Source organism: Notolepis coatsorum (genome assembly GCF_963971535.1).
Source record: "Notolepis coatsorum genome assembly, chromosome: 5".
NCBI lineage: Eukaryota > Metazoa > Chordata > Actinopteri > Aulopiformes > Paralepididae > Notolepis > Notolepis coatsorum.
In genome coordinates, this window is record NC_140169.1 from 142,708,559 (window position 1) to 142,722,057 (window position 13,499).

Below are 13,499 nucleotides of genomic sequence, written 5' to 3' on the forward strand. Positions count from 1 at the left end.
TAAAATAAATTTGGGTCGCACCTAAATCGGCAGGGTCGGTTGGCAACCGGAACCAAACCATTTATTTTGCATGGCCTTAGGAACAGAGTTGACTTTTCTTTATGTCCATTTTGTTTTTTTTCTTTGTAATCCAGGATTAATTTGACCATCTATATTTCTATCATTTTCTCATAACAGTTTGCCTGCTAGATGAATGGAGAATAAGCTTGCTCCTTTTTTTTTTTTTACCCATCAAACTCCAATGTTTACAAACATCGCAAATGTAAGCCAACCTTTTTCCAGCCGCAAGATTCACATAATACTCCTCATGTTCAGCTGTTCACTACGCTCTCCTGCGGGTGACGTCATCTGGGGGGGGGGGGGGGGGGGGGGGGGTGTACGAACACGCTCTCGAGACACAGAGCACGTTGTTACGTTTTATGTCCTATTATCACATGTCCTCACGACAGCAGGATAGGATTCAGGTTAGAATCGTTGAAATGCCCCTTTAAAGGATAAGGCCAGGAAAAACTATGAGGCTCACGTCCGTTGCAGTGATGAATTATACTGACCAGAACAAACAGGACGACTCTGTTGTGGCTTGTTTTAATGGGTTTTGATCAACAATGGAGTTCTATGACTTCTGGATATGACTATAATCTGGTGTTGGCTGGACGGATATGACTATAATCTGGTGTTGGCTGGACGGATATGACTATAATCATTCTGGTGTTGGCTGGACGGATATGACTATAATCTGGTGTTGGCTGGACGGATATGACTATAATCTGGTGTTGGCTGGACGGATATGACTATAATCTGGTGTTGGCTGGACGGATATGACTATAGTCTGGTGTTGGCTGGACGGACCAGACTTGTAAGTAGAGGAAATGCATTGTAGGTTTTGGCTATGTTGTTGACCAGAAAATCTAAATAAATAAATGACACCGGCCTTATCCTTTAACCTCTTAACCCTTTCACCGCCGCACTACCAAAACGGTTAACCCTTTCACTGCGACAATACACATAAGGTTAACCCTTTCACTGCCACACGACAGCCGGTTAACCCTTTCACTGTCACACGACAGAAGGTTAACCTTTACTACCCCACATTTCACTGTATGCGACAAATAAACATCTTGATTTTTATTTTATTTTATCCACTTTTTCTCCTTATTTTCTATTTTTTCTCCCATCCCAATTTCGTATTTCCAATTCTCCCCTCCCCTGTCTTGAACGTTGCTCGACTATGCCTCCTACTGGTCGGTCATAGGGAGGATAGAAGCCTTGCATCACGTGTCCCCTCCGGTACACGAGGAGGCAGCCTGTCGCATCTTTTCACCAGACAGCGCGGACTCTCAGTGGCGAGGTGTAACGCATGGGCGGCTCACACTACCCCCGCTACTTCCTGTCTCTGCTGTGCAGGCGTCGCTGCCCACAACGTCCAATCCCCACCCATCGACTTCCACCCGCTACCTCTGCCAATTGAGATAGTATGACGACTGGCCCAAGCCGGAGGCAATGCTGACACCCGGATTCGAGACCGGAGTCTCTTGCATTGGTGATGAGCGCAATCTCCGCTGCGCCGCCCTAAACCTCTTGATTCTTGACCGTCGGTTGTGTGATAGTAAAGGGTTAACCTTCTGTCGTGTGGCAGTGAAAGGGTTAAACCCGTATTAAGTAATGTTGTGTTTCTTTTTCAAATGTAGCCAAGAGTAAAGACCCTAACCCTATCAACACAGCAGTCAACGTGTGTATATTTTCAGCACTACGTTTGTTTACCAATGATTTTAAGTGTTATTAGCGAAATATGAGCTTATAAAAATCTCTGTGCATTGCACCGGAAAACGGACGATTTAGACACGAGAAGAAGAAGCACTCATGAAATCGTTGTAGTCCTAAGAAAGAGGAGACCCAGGGCTTTCATAAAACTACACTATCCAGCTCACACCAGCTGCCGACAACGGAAATCCAACCATTTCTCAAACCTCAACGTTATTGCCATAAAATACAACGTATATTGTTACTTTACCTTTCTGTGAACGTCTAGAAAAAAACTGTGTTGCAATCCGGTAAAATTATAATTGTAATTGTATAATTACATTATACAAAGTAACTGTACTTACAGTAGATTTTATTCACGGTCTTTGCTGCCCTGTAACGGGTGCCCGGTGGTACTAAATCCAGATTGAACTCTGCCATTGGAAAGAGGAGATGTGGCCCGATCCATAGATGTATGACTTGGCCATAATAATGTAATTTATAGACCTGATATTCTATATTATATACACATTTTTCAAATAGCATGTGTCCGGATGGCAAAATTCAGTACTGTATCTACAAAAAAAACCTGTAAATCATCTGTCCTTTGTTAATTTGCTTTGTACACTTGATCTCAAGAAGGTGCTGAATGAATGAATGTGCCGTTATTCACCGTCAAAGATGGGGGGGGAAACTAATAACAATAATAGTTTATATTCTCCTTTGATTCATTACAATTTATTCAGGTGTAGTAACAGACACAATATTTCTGATATACATTCCCTGAGGTCCATATATGTCCCTAGATACCAAGAATATGCCAACGGACCTTGTAGAAGTGGAGCAATCTTCCATTTACTTGGGTATGTACATTTTCTGAAAATATGGCTAGGGCTTAAGAGGTTAAAACCGAATATGTATTTTTTTGCCATTACTAGAAAGGAACAAGAACGTCTCTCAGCACAAAGGTATTTGCCAGATGTTTTGGTGATAGATAAGATTCAAATAAGTCCTTCCACATGATTTCATACATTTTTGGAAGGATGGTAATGTGGGGACGTTTTTCTTTTTCACATTTGCTGATAAAATCAACTTTGTAATTGGTTGACAAAACCGTATGACTTTTTCGTGGACTCTCTGTTGGTTCAGCCCCTGTGTCCACGCCAAAGGCCCGGGGATAACAGAGATATGAATTTACGATTTGCTCTTGGCAGGAAAGAAATGTATTGGAAATAGTATGCACACTATTCTCACCACGCCTTTATCCCAAATCCACCCCTCTCTCTCTCTGTCTCTCTTTTCATCTCCCTCCCTTCATCTCTGTCTCTCTCTCCATCTCCCTTCCTTCATCTGTCTCTCTTTTTTTTTTTTTATCAAATTTTTTATTATTATTCACATGAAACAAGACAACACATTAACCACAATCACAGTACATAGAACTTCACAAGAAAAATAACAAAAACAATAATAATAATACAGACTAACAATTATACAGACAAGAGAAAAGAAAACAGAGTTCAACCTTCTAAATTTAATTCCAAGGGGTACTATCTAATAAATGGTCTTTCCCAGTGTTCAGCCCCGATTCCCGGCCGTGTGACGGTGTGACCCTATATTAATAAAACGTACATCTCCAATCCACCACAAGGACCATTTTTTGAGAACACGACCCGAAAACAGAGCAATGAACCTTCATGAAAAAACAAAAACCTGTAGAGGTGTTCCATAGACTCACAGAGACCGTGTAAAAGTGGCCAAACAGTGAAGAAATAGTTAAATAGCTGCCCCCCCATAATATCCCCAGCTAAACTCAAGATGACAAGACAAAAGACAAGACAGACAAAACATTTCCTCCTCCCCCTCCCAAGAGACCGCCGGACTCACCCGAACACGCACCTCAACCCCGCTCAGCCGCACACTGCGGTCTTTACCTTCTCAGCTGCTGCGAACCATAGGTCAATTCCAGCCTGCCCCACCCCAATCACCCGGGCTGTGGATATCTCAAGATAAATCACATCCAATAGAGTTAGGGACCAGTTAATCATTGTAAGCTTCTCAGGCTCCTTCCATCTCATTGCTATTAGCTTCTTCGCTGCTGTGACGCCCGCTAGGACAACCCTTTTCAGTTGTACGGACGCGGGTAGTGTCGTTATATCGTTCAGGAGTAGCGTAACAGCTGTGAATGGGATAGTTAGGCCACACAGATCTGAAAAGTTTGTCCGTTATTGACCTCCAGAAGCGGGCCACTGGTGGGCAATCCCAATACATATGCATATAAGTGCCAGTGGCCTTTTGAGAGCACAAAGTGCACCGAGAGTCGGTTATCAGTCCCATAGCATATAGCTTCCTAGGTGTAAGATAGGTCCTATGAATATAATTAAAATTAATTTGCTGGTGATTGGGGTTGCGGGAAGATAATGCTACATTTGCCCAAACATCATCCCAGTCAAACTCGGGGTCCAACTCCGGGATATCCACACGCCAGATTGTATCCAATGATTTTATACGTGGATTGAATTAAGAGCGTATAAAAGTCGGAGACAAACCCTCTGGATGTCGTCCTGTCCACTATGAGCCTGAGGAAGGGGTGTGGGTGCAAGGCCTGAGCCCACGGTACGCCATGCGCCCTCAGTGCTGACCTTAGTTGAAGGTAAAGAAAGAAGGACTCGCCGGGAAGATCATAAAATTCTCTTAAGTCCTGAAACGCACGGAGGCCGTTCTTATCATAAATATCCTCCAGAGTATGCACTCCCCTCCTTTGCCATTGAGGAATATTAACCGGCTTGTGTCCTACAAGTAATTGCTGGTTATTAAAAATTGGAGAGTCCAGGTGCCATGGGCATTTAACCCCACACGACCTTCATCTGTCTCTCTCTATCGTCATCATATCCCTCCCTTCATCTCTGTCTCTCTCTCCATCTCCCTTCCTTCATCTCTGTCTCTCTCTCCATCTCCCTTCCTTCATCTCTGTCTCTCTCTCCATCTCCCTTCCTTCATCTGTCTCTCTCTATCGTCATCATATCCCTCCCTTCATCTCTGTCTCTCTCTTCATCTCCCTCCCTTCATCTCTCTCTCGCTCTCTCTCTTCATCTCCCTTCCTTCATCTCTCTCTCTTCATCTCCCTTCCTTCATCTCCCTCCCTTCATCTCTGTATCTCTGTCTCTCCCTCTCTTCATCTCCCTTCCTTCATCTCCCTCCCTTCATCTCTGTATCTCTGTCTCTCCCTCTCTTCATCTCCCTCCCTTCCTCTCTGTATATATCGCTCGCTCTGCCTCTCTTCAGCTCCCTCCCTTCCGCTCTGTCTCTCTCTCTCTCCTCCTTTCCCTCCCCGCTCCATCCCTCTCTCCTCCTCCTCCTCCTCCTCCTCCTCCTCTCTCCTCCTCTCTCCTCCTCCTCCTCCTCCTCCTCCTCTCTCCTCCTCCTCCTCCTCCTCCTCTCTCCTCCTCCTCCTCTCTCCTCCTCCTCCTCCTCCTCCTCTCTGACCCCGTCAGTGTGATGTGTTGTTGTTGGACGGGCCTGGGGACCATGTCGTGTGGACGGGCCTGGGGACCATGTCGTGTGGACGGGCCTGGGGACCATGGTGATTTGATTAGGGCGTCCGTCCCCTCGTCGTTTGATGTGGCTCCCTATCCAGCGAGCTCCTGGCAGGCAGGCAGGCGGGTGTGGACCGGGCCGGGCCGGGCAGCCTTTTGGCCTCGCGGCCGGGCCGGGCCAGGCAGCCTTTTGGCCTCTCGGACCAGGCCGGGCCAGGCAGCCTTTTGGCCTCGCGGACCGGGCCGGACCGGACCAGGCAGCCTTAGCTCCAACGTCAACGCAGGGTAGTGTTTTAAGTGGCGATACACCGATACTAACTCTTCCACCGTCCACATCGAGTCCCAAACGTTTCAATATCAACGATGACTAAAAACTGATGTTTCCTTTGCTTTACTTTCTGATGGATTACTGATGTAGCCTGATATCAGACCCATACCTGATTATCGCTTAACTATATACTGTAGGTCAGATCATCAAAGTGGTAAGATGTGTTTGGGGGCAACACAGCCCTGCACTGTTGTTGGCTCACAGGAGGGTCTCCTCACTCCACTGCACCACCTGCCATGTGGCTTGAGCTGCCTGGTCCCATTCAGGACCACCGGGATCAGCCTGCCAGCTCTCTCTCTCTCTCTCTCTCTCTCTCTCTCTCTCTCTCTCTCTCTCTCTCTCTCTCTCTCTCTCTCTCTCTCTCTGTCTGTCTCTATCTCTTTGTCTCTCTGTCTGTCTGTCTGTCTCTCTCTCTCTCTGTCTCTCTGTCTGTCTGTCTCTCTCTCTATCTCTCTCTCTGTCTCTGTCTCTCTCTCTGTCTGTCTCTCTCTATCTCTTTGTCTCTCTCTCTGTCTGTCTCGCTCTATCTCTTTGTCTATCTCTCTCTATCTCTTTGTCTATCTCTGTCTCTCTCTTTGTCTATCTCTCTCTCTCTTTTTGTCTCTCTCTCGGTCTGTCTCTCTCTCTGTCTGTTTCTCTCTCTCTGTCTGTTTCTCTCTCTCTCTGTCTCTCTCTGTCTGTATTTCTCTCTCTCTGTCTCTCTCTCTCAGCCAATAGGGGGCTGGCTGCGGGCCATATGCCTAGAGCTGGCGTTCTTAGAACTTGTTTCAGCCCACAAGTTCCCAAAGGTGACATTCCTTGAATGTCCTCCGTGGTCTTTGTCTTGGGATCCTAGTGGATGGAAATCCTTTATATTGGTACTCTTATCATTGGGAGACCCAGTCGGTAGTACCGGTAGTCCTATTTAGGGCCTGTCCCATTAGCGTCATAGGGAGACCCATAGGTAGTAGTCATATTTAGGGCCTGTCCCATTAGCTTCATTGGGAGACCCAGTCGGTAGTAGTCATATTTAGGGCCTGTCCCATTAGCTTCATAGGGAGACCCATAGGTAGTAGTCCTATTTAGGGCCTGTCCCATTAGCTTCATTGGGAGACCCAGAGGTAGTAGTCCTATTTAGGGCCTGTCCCATTAGCTTCATTGGGAGACCCATAGGTAGTAGTCCTATTTAGGGCCTGTCCCATTAGCGTCATAGGGAGACCCATAGGTAGTAGTCATATGCAGGCCCTGTCCCATTAGCTTCATAGGGAGACCCAGAGGTAGTAGTCATATTCAGGCCCTGTCCCATTAGCTTCATAGGGAGACCCAGAGGTAGTAGTCATATTCAGGCTCTGTCCCATTAGCTTCATTGGGAGACCCAGAGGTAGTGGTCATATTCAGGCCCTGTCCCATTAGCTTCATTGGGAGACCCATAGGTAGTAGTCATATTCAGGCCCTGTCCCATTAGCTTTAGAAAACGGAGCCTAGAGAGGAGAGGACTGACCTTGGAAGAACTGTCAGCACTTTTCCTTAGGGTTCTGTGATCACAGTGGGGCAGGGATGCGGTAAGTGATAAGTGATATAAGTGATATCAATGATGGCTTGTGGATCCACTGGTGGTGAAGTGACAGAGATACAGACGTTTAATTGACGTTTTGAACCGAGGAGAAGTGTGAGGCTTGAACTAGCACTGAACAATCAATAAGATGTCCTCTTGTGCAATATTCAAATCACAGGAGGTACAATATTTGTTCAAGGCTAAATGTGTGTCAAACACCATTCTAAATTAAATATCAAGGTCCTACCGGCCTACAAAAAAATAAAGGTAACCACAAAAACCACACCATGATAATTTTAATATGTTTTTGGATGAAAATGATGAGAAATTATGAGAAAGGATCGTTCCGTCTAATATCGTGAATCATCTCACAATCGCAATATCAGCCCTGGATTGAACCATCACCGAATCACTGAATGACTGTTAGTTATTTGGTAATTATTTGGGTAGTCCGGCACTTGAAAACATTGTATATTAGTTATACAAAAATGTATCGAGGTACACAACATTTCAACACTATGTCTGTATCAGGTTAGGACTTTCTGACTCGAAAACGTCAGGATAGGAGATTTATTTTCATTCAAATAATAATAATTTGCCTAATAATTTGCCACCTTTTGTGGCTAAACATATTTAGGCTCTTGAATGTGCTCCGTATAAAGAATAATACATGACAGATGACAGTCAGTTCATTTTTGTTGACATTGGCGTTTATCAGTTTTGGTGGCGCTAAATTAATATTATTCCTAATATTTTTCTGCGCCCCACCTGCCGTACATCTGCGGCCCCCACACTTTTGGAACCACTGCTTTTACAGTATGTCAGCGGATGAGCTCCAGATCCAGTGTGTGAGGGTTGCTTACGACAGACACTGTAAGACTGCTAGAGTGACACAAGCTAGTAGGGATGCTCGATATTGGCTTTTTTACCGATACCAATTTACCGATATTGTCCAACTCTTAATTTCCGATACCGATATCAACCGATACCGATATATGCAGGGTTTCCCCCCCAAAAAACGGAATAATTTCAGGTAATTAACATTACATATCTCTTGTTGTGGAATTAACACAACATTATGCATACTTTTGACAATAAATAAAATCAGAATTTGTTCTTACTTGCTTGCCTGGGTAAATAAAGGTTATAGAAATGTAAAAAATAAAAAAAAATATATATTTTTTTTTGAAAACCGATACCGATATTTTCCGATATCACATTTTAATGCCAATATCGGTAGGCCGATAATATCGGACATCCCTACAAGCTACCAAACCGGCCCTGGCTGTTGTCTGGGGGGGGTAGTGGGGAGCGAGAGCGCCTCACCACTGCAGATGATTACTGCTTGCTATATGAACTGTGTCCTGATGCTGGCGGACAGCTGAAATTAAAGCCAGGTACGCCCCCCCCCCCCCCCCCCCCTGTCTTCCCAGGATTCCATGTGATGACCCCCCCCCCCTGTACGTGCGGAAAGCTGATTTCCAGAGCGGTCAGGAGAGACGAGGCCCGTAGCAGTTTACAGGAGGACACAGACGGTCGGTTGAAATGGGGGCGGGGGGGGGGGGGGGGGGGGGTTCTTTTTAACCCTTTCACAGCCACACGACAGAAGGTTAGCCCTTTACTATCACACAACCGACGGTGATGCTCCATCGTTAGCATCATTAGCTCCGCAAATGCGGATGGAGCATCGCCGTCGGTTGTGTGATAGTAAAGGGCTAACCTTCTGTGTTGTCACAGTGAAAGGGTTAACCGGCTGTCCTGTGGCAGTGAAAGGGTTAACAGTCAACAGTGCCGGTTTAATTTCATTTAAACTCTAAAGGAAACGGAGGTTTCCCTCATTTACAGTCACGTCGAGTCGAGTGTACATACAGAAATAAGCAAAAATAGGCATAGAAAATCACACGGCAAGAGCATAGTAATACAAACAAGGCGAGACGAAAGCAGCAAGGATAGCAAATCAATTCAAACACGTCGTACAACTTGATTGACAAAGGTTGGAGATCAAGGTCTTAAAACTCTGCAACTATCTCAAGGTACACTGAAGACATAATCGCCTGTGTCCCTGTCCTACCATAACCTCGTCGTATGCCCAGAAAAGTCCAACCGTCTCGTGGGGAAATGAGAATAACCCTACGGTGGTCGTCCCTTTCCCTGTCGACAGCGTAAGATATTTTGTGCCGTTTTCTTTTTTTTTCTTCTTCTTCTTCTTTTTTTACAAGGCATAATGACCGGCTCTGCTCGGCAGCGCTCGCTCATGAAACATGAAACACACAGACTACCGTACATTTTTGACGGCCGATGTTAACCGTTAGCCGGAGTCGGTTTTAGATCAGCGCGGACATTTTCACCCACTTTGAGGGCTGAACACAAACCGCCGTTATTCCAAGGGGGGGGGGGGGGGGGGGGGGTTGGTTTTCGTCACACAAGGGGCGGGGAGAGGCTGAGGTAAGAGAGAGTGAGTGAGAGAGAGATAGAGACGGAGAGAGAGGCTGAGGTAAGAGAGAGAGAGAGGGAGAGGGAGAGAGAGAGAGAGTGTATTTTAAGGGGTCATTAAATCGAGCGGAGGAGACACATCTGAACTGCCATCTATAATTTGGAGCCGGGAGATCAATCACAGACGGGGTGGAGGAGTCATATCGAAGAATTACGAGCTATAATCAATGATAATTGAAGTGGTTGGTTATTTAGTCTTTGAGAGCAGACGTGTGGCGAGTCACCGCCGTCGGTCATTTCATTCAAGTTGTGCACGTTGCTTGGTCGTTCCTCCTCCTCGCTGCTTCCTCTCTGATGTTTATGATGTTTATCCAGAGTGCCCAGATTAGATTAGATTAGATTAGATTAGATTGGATTAGATTCTGATGCATTGTCTTCATCATTATACAGCACAAGTACAGCACAACGAAAAGAAGTTTGGCATCCAACCAGAGTGCAAATGTAACAGTAGAGTGCAATAGTAATATACAATGTACAGGTGATTAAACTGCAGTATAAAATAATATATACATTAGTACTCTTGAGTGTAGTGCTAATCAGATGTATGTACAGAGTTGTTGTAGTAATATGTACAGTGATACAGGTATTATCGAGACACTATGGTAGTAAGTCATACAGGCCAACAGCTTAACCATTACTATACAGTAGGTACTAGGTAAGGGATTTGTACAGATACAAATGGCAATACAGTGGGTCTCTATGAATATTTGACATGTTGTTTTTCATACTCTTTTGGGATTTTTAGGGTAACCGCGCCATAAAATCATTAACTTCATGTATCACTGTAGCTTGAAAGGCATATTATGGAAAATTATTATAAGAAACGTATAGTTCTGTCCTTGGAACGTTTTATAAGAAGCATAAAGGCAACCTTGTCCTTGGAACGTTTTATAAGAAGCATAAAGGCAACCTTCACATCATCTGCAAGCATTAGTGCTCAATTCTGATTCATTGCTCAGATCTGATTATTTTTTTTAGTTTGGCTGTTCACATTGTTTTTCTTTTCTTTTTCTGGTCAATATCAGATTCCAGTATCAGATTCCAGTGTGAACTGGTCACGCTCCTGAACTGACCCGCATGTGCAAATCTAGGTTGTCCTATTATATGTTAGATTACTGTGGGTTGCACAGCCATTATGGAATATTGTCTAAGTAAATTCTTAAATATTTCTTGTAGAAGCATATTGTAAGATTTGTATACATCTTGTCCATTATGAGCAAATGGGGCACGTAGGTGGGATTAGATTAATCCATAATAATGTATTACCATGCCATCCAAAATCCCTCCAGTATAATAGTTTGCATATAGGCTGGCTTGTGTTTAGAAAAAAATGGGGGTACTTTGTCGATAAACTCAACACAGCTTGAAAATCCAGTTTAAGGGTAGCAAGAAAATGTCTTCTGACAATGTGAGTCCCCAGAGAAATATGTTTGTAACCTATATAGGTCTACACACATGCAAGTTTATAGTCCACTAAATCATGCAACGAAAAAACATATCTCAGATGAGAGTCCCTGCATGGGACTAAACCTTGTGACATCGAAGGTACAGGAATATCGCTTTGGGGTCCCTGACCTAAACCAAAAAAAAGAATAATAATAATAAAGTTTGGGAGAGAGGGAGGGAGGAGAGAGGAGAGGGGGAGGAGAGATGAGAGGGAGAGAGAGAGAGAGAGAGAGAAGAGAGAGAGTGAGAGAAGAGAGAGAGAGAGAGAGAGAAGAGAGAGAGAGAGAAGAGAGAGAGAGATAGAGAGAGAGCGAGCTGTACTGGAGAGGGTTGTGTGTGTGTTTTGTGCGCGTACGTGTGTGTTTGTCATTCAGAGAGGAGAGAGCGAGAGGAGAGAGAGAGAGAGAGAGACGAGAGAGAGAGAGAGAGAGAGAGAGAGAGAGAGAGAGAGAGAGAGGAGAGAGAGAGGAGAGATAGAGAGAGAGAGAGAGAGAGAGAGAGAGAGAGAGGAGAGCGAGCGAGCTCCCCCCGGTGAGAGAAACACAAGCAGCCTTCGCCACGACTTGTTGCTTCTCTCTCTCTCTGAAGGAGCGGTAGGTTCTCCGTCTCCCACCGGGATTTTTTGTACCAAACCACGGAGGAGGTAGTTGTTCCTCCTCGGTGATCGCCTCACCGCCAGCAGCACCGCGGAGGAGACGCACCGGGAACAAACTACTGGGATCTTCTCGGTGAGATTGTATTATTATTAATAAATAATAATCCGTTCTGTCCGTTGATCGTGTGAAACGCGTTCTTCTGTTTGGTGTTTTGGGTTTTTTCTTCTCCGGTCCATGTTTCTCCGGTGATTCAGTCTCTATAGCCTTGTTGTGTTTTATTATATCTCGGTTGGAGATCAAAAAGACAAATCCACGCTTCCGTTTTTACGGAAGCATCGTGGATGTTTTGGGGGGAGAACTAGAAGTGAGATACTTTGTTTAAATATATAATAATGTATCGCGTCGAGAGACTAGGTTTCGCTCGTAGTGTGTTGTTGTCAAAGTGCGTGTTTTCTTGTCAAGAAGAGCTCCTCTCAACTTTGATGGTAAACGGTGATGTTGGGGGGTGGGATTAGGATACCTGTGTTGATCGATTTGATAACTGATAACTTTATTATTAACAAGATTGCAGAATGGGTACAAATACAGTACGGCTCAATACTAACGACTGCTAAGAGAGGATGAATTGAAAATGGGGGACCCTGATGTAAACAAGACGACTGTATTTCTCTGGTCTGCATCCCCGTAACAATTGTGTGTATTGAGCTGTACTGTAATTGTACCCATTCTGCAATCTGTTAAATAAAATGTTCAATCAATCAAGACCAGAGACAAGACGTTCGTTTTGTTTACACCAGGGTCACTCCATTTTCAATTCATCAAGACATTTATGACATATACAAGACATGTACAAATGGGGGACCCTGATGGAAACAAGACAAACGTCTTTCTCAGGTCTGCATCCCCTTAACAATTGTATGTATTGAGCCGTACTGTATTGTACCCATTCTGCAATCTGTTAAATAAAATGTTCAATCAATCAAGACCAGAGAAAGACGTTCGTTTTGTTTACACCAGGGTCACTCTATTTTCAATTCATCAAGACATTTATGACATATACAAGACATGTACAAATGGGGGACCCTGATGGGAAACAAGACAAACGTCTTTCTCTGGTCTGCATCCCCTTAACAATTGTATGTATTGAGCCGTACTGTATTGTACCCATTCTGCAATCTGTTAAATAAAGTTTTCATTCATTCATTCATACAACTCTGGATGATTTACCAACTTTGCCCAGTTAAAACAAAACCATGCTACCGTTATAGGACTAATAGCTTGCATGGGCTTATTATTATTATTATAATATGACCCACTTTTTACGTCGACAGTGGCAATGTTGTACCAACAACGCTGAGTCATTATTGTCAACATTCAGTGGTGGAATAAAGATGACACTGCCCCCCCCCACCCCCCCTCATCATCATCATCATCATCTCATTTCAACGTCACGGTGGTTGTTTTTCAGGGCTGTTTTAAGGCTGATGGAATGACTAGTACATCTGTGTGTGACTCTTCTGTTTATTCAACCTAATTTGCCCCTAAACTCATTGAGTTAGTATTATAGCCTTGAGCGAGAGGTACCGTCCGTCATATTGGTATGTTTGAAAAAACCCAGCTGTGAAAAAAAAAAAAAAAAAAAAAAAAAAGCTCCCTGGAGGGTTGTCAGACATGTCAGAGAAGGAACCCCCCCCTCCCCTCCTCAGTGGACAGAAACACACAGAGGAACAACACGCGTGTGTCAGAAAGTCCTCTCAGGCGTGTGTGTGTACTTGTTATATAGTTTGGCAGGAGAAGTGGTGGGTTTGTTGTTATTATTAGGGGGCTGT

At 44.5% G+C, this 13,499-nt stretch overlaps 1 protein-coding gene across 2 annotated transcripts in view; it reads left to right on the forward strand.

Moving 5' to 3' along the window:
• The first annotated feature begins 8,583 nt into the window (after positions 1-8,583).
• disp1 (dispatched homolog 1) overlaps positions 8,584-13,499 on the forward strand; it is a 112,790-nt gene continuing 107,874 nt past the window's right edge. Inside the window, exon 1 of one of the 2 annotated variants that reach the window (XM_084314810.1) lies at positions 8,584-8,670. The gene's annotated coding sequence lies outside the window, so the exon portion shown is untranslated. Of the gene's footprint in view, positions 8,671-11,637; positions 11,803-13,499 lie in introns of those variants that run through there. The other variant, XM_084314809.1, reaches the window with a different exon arrangement.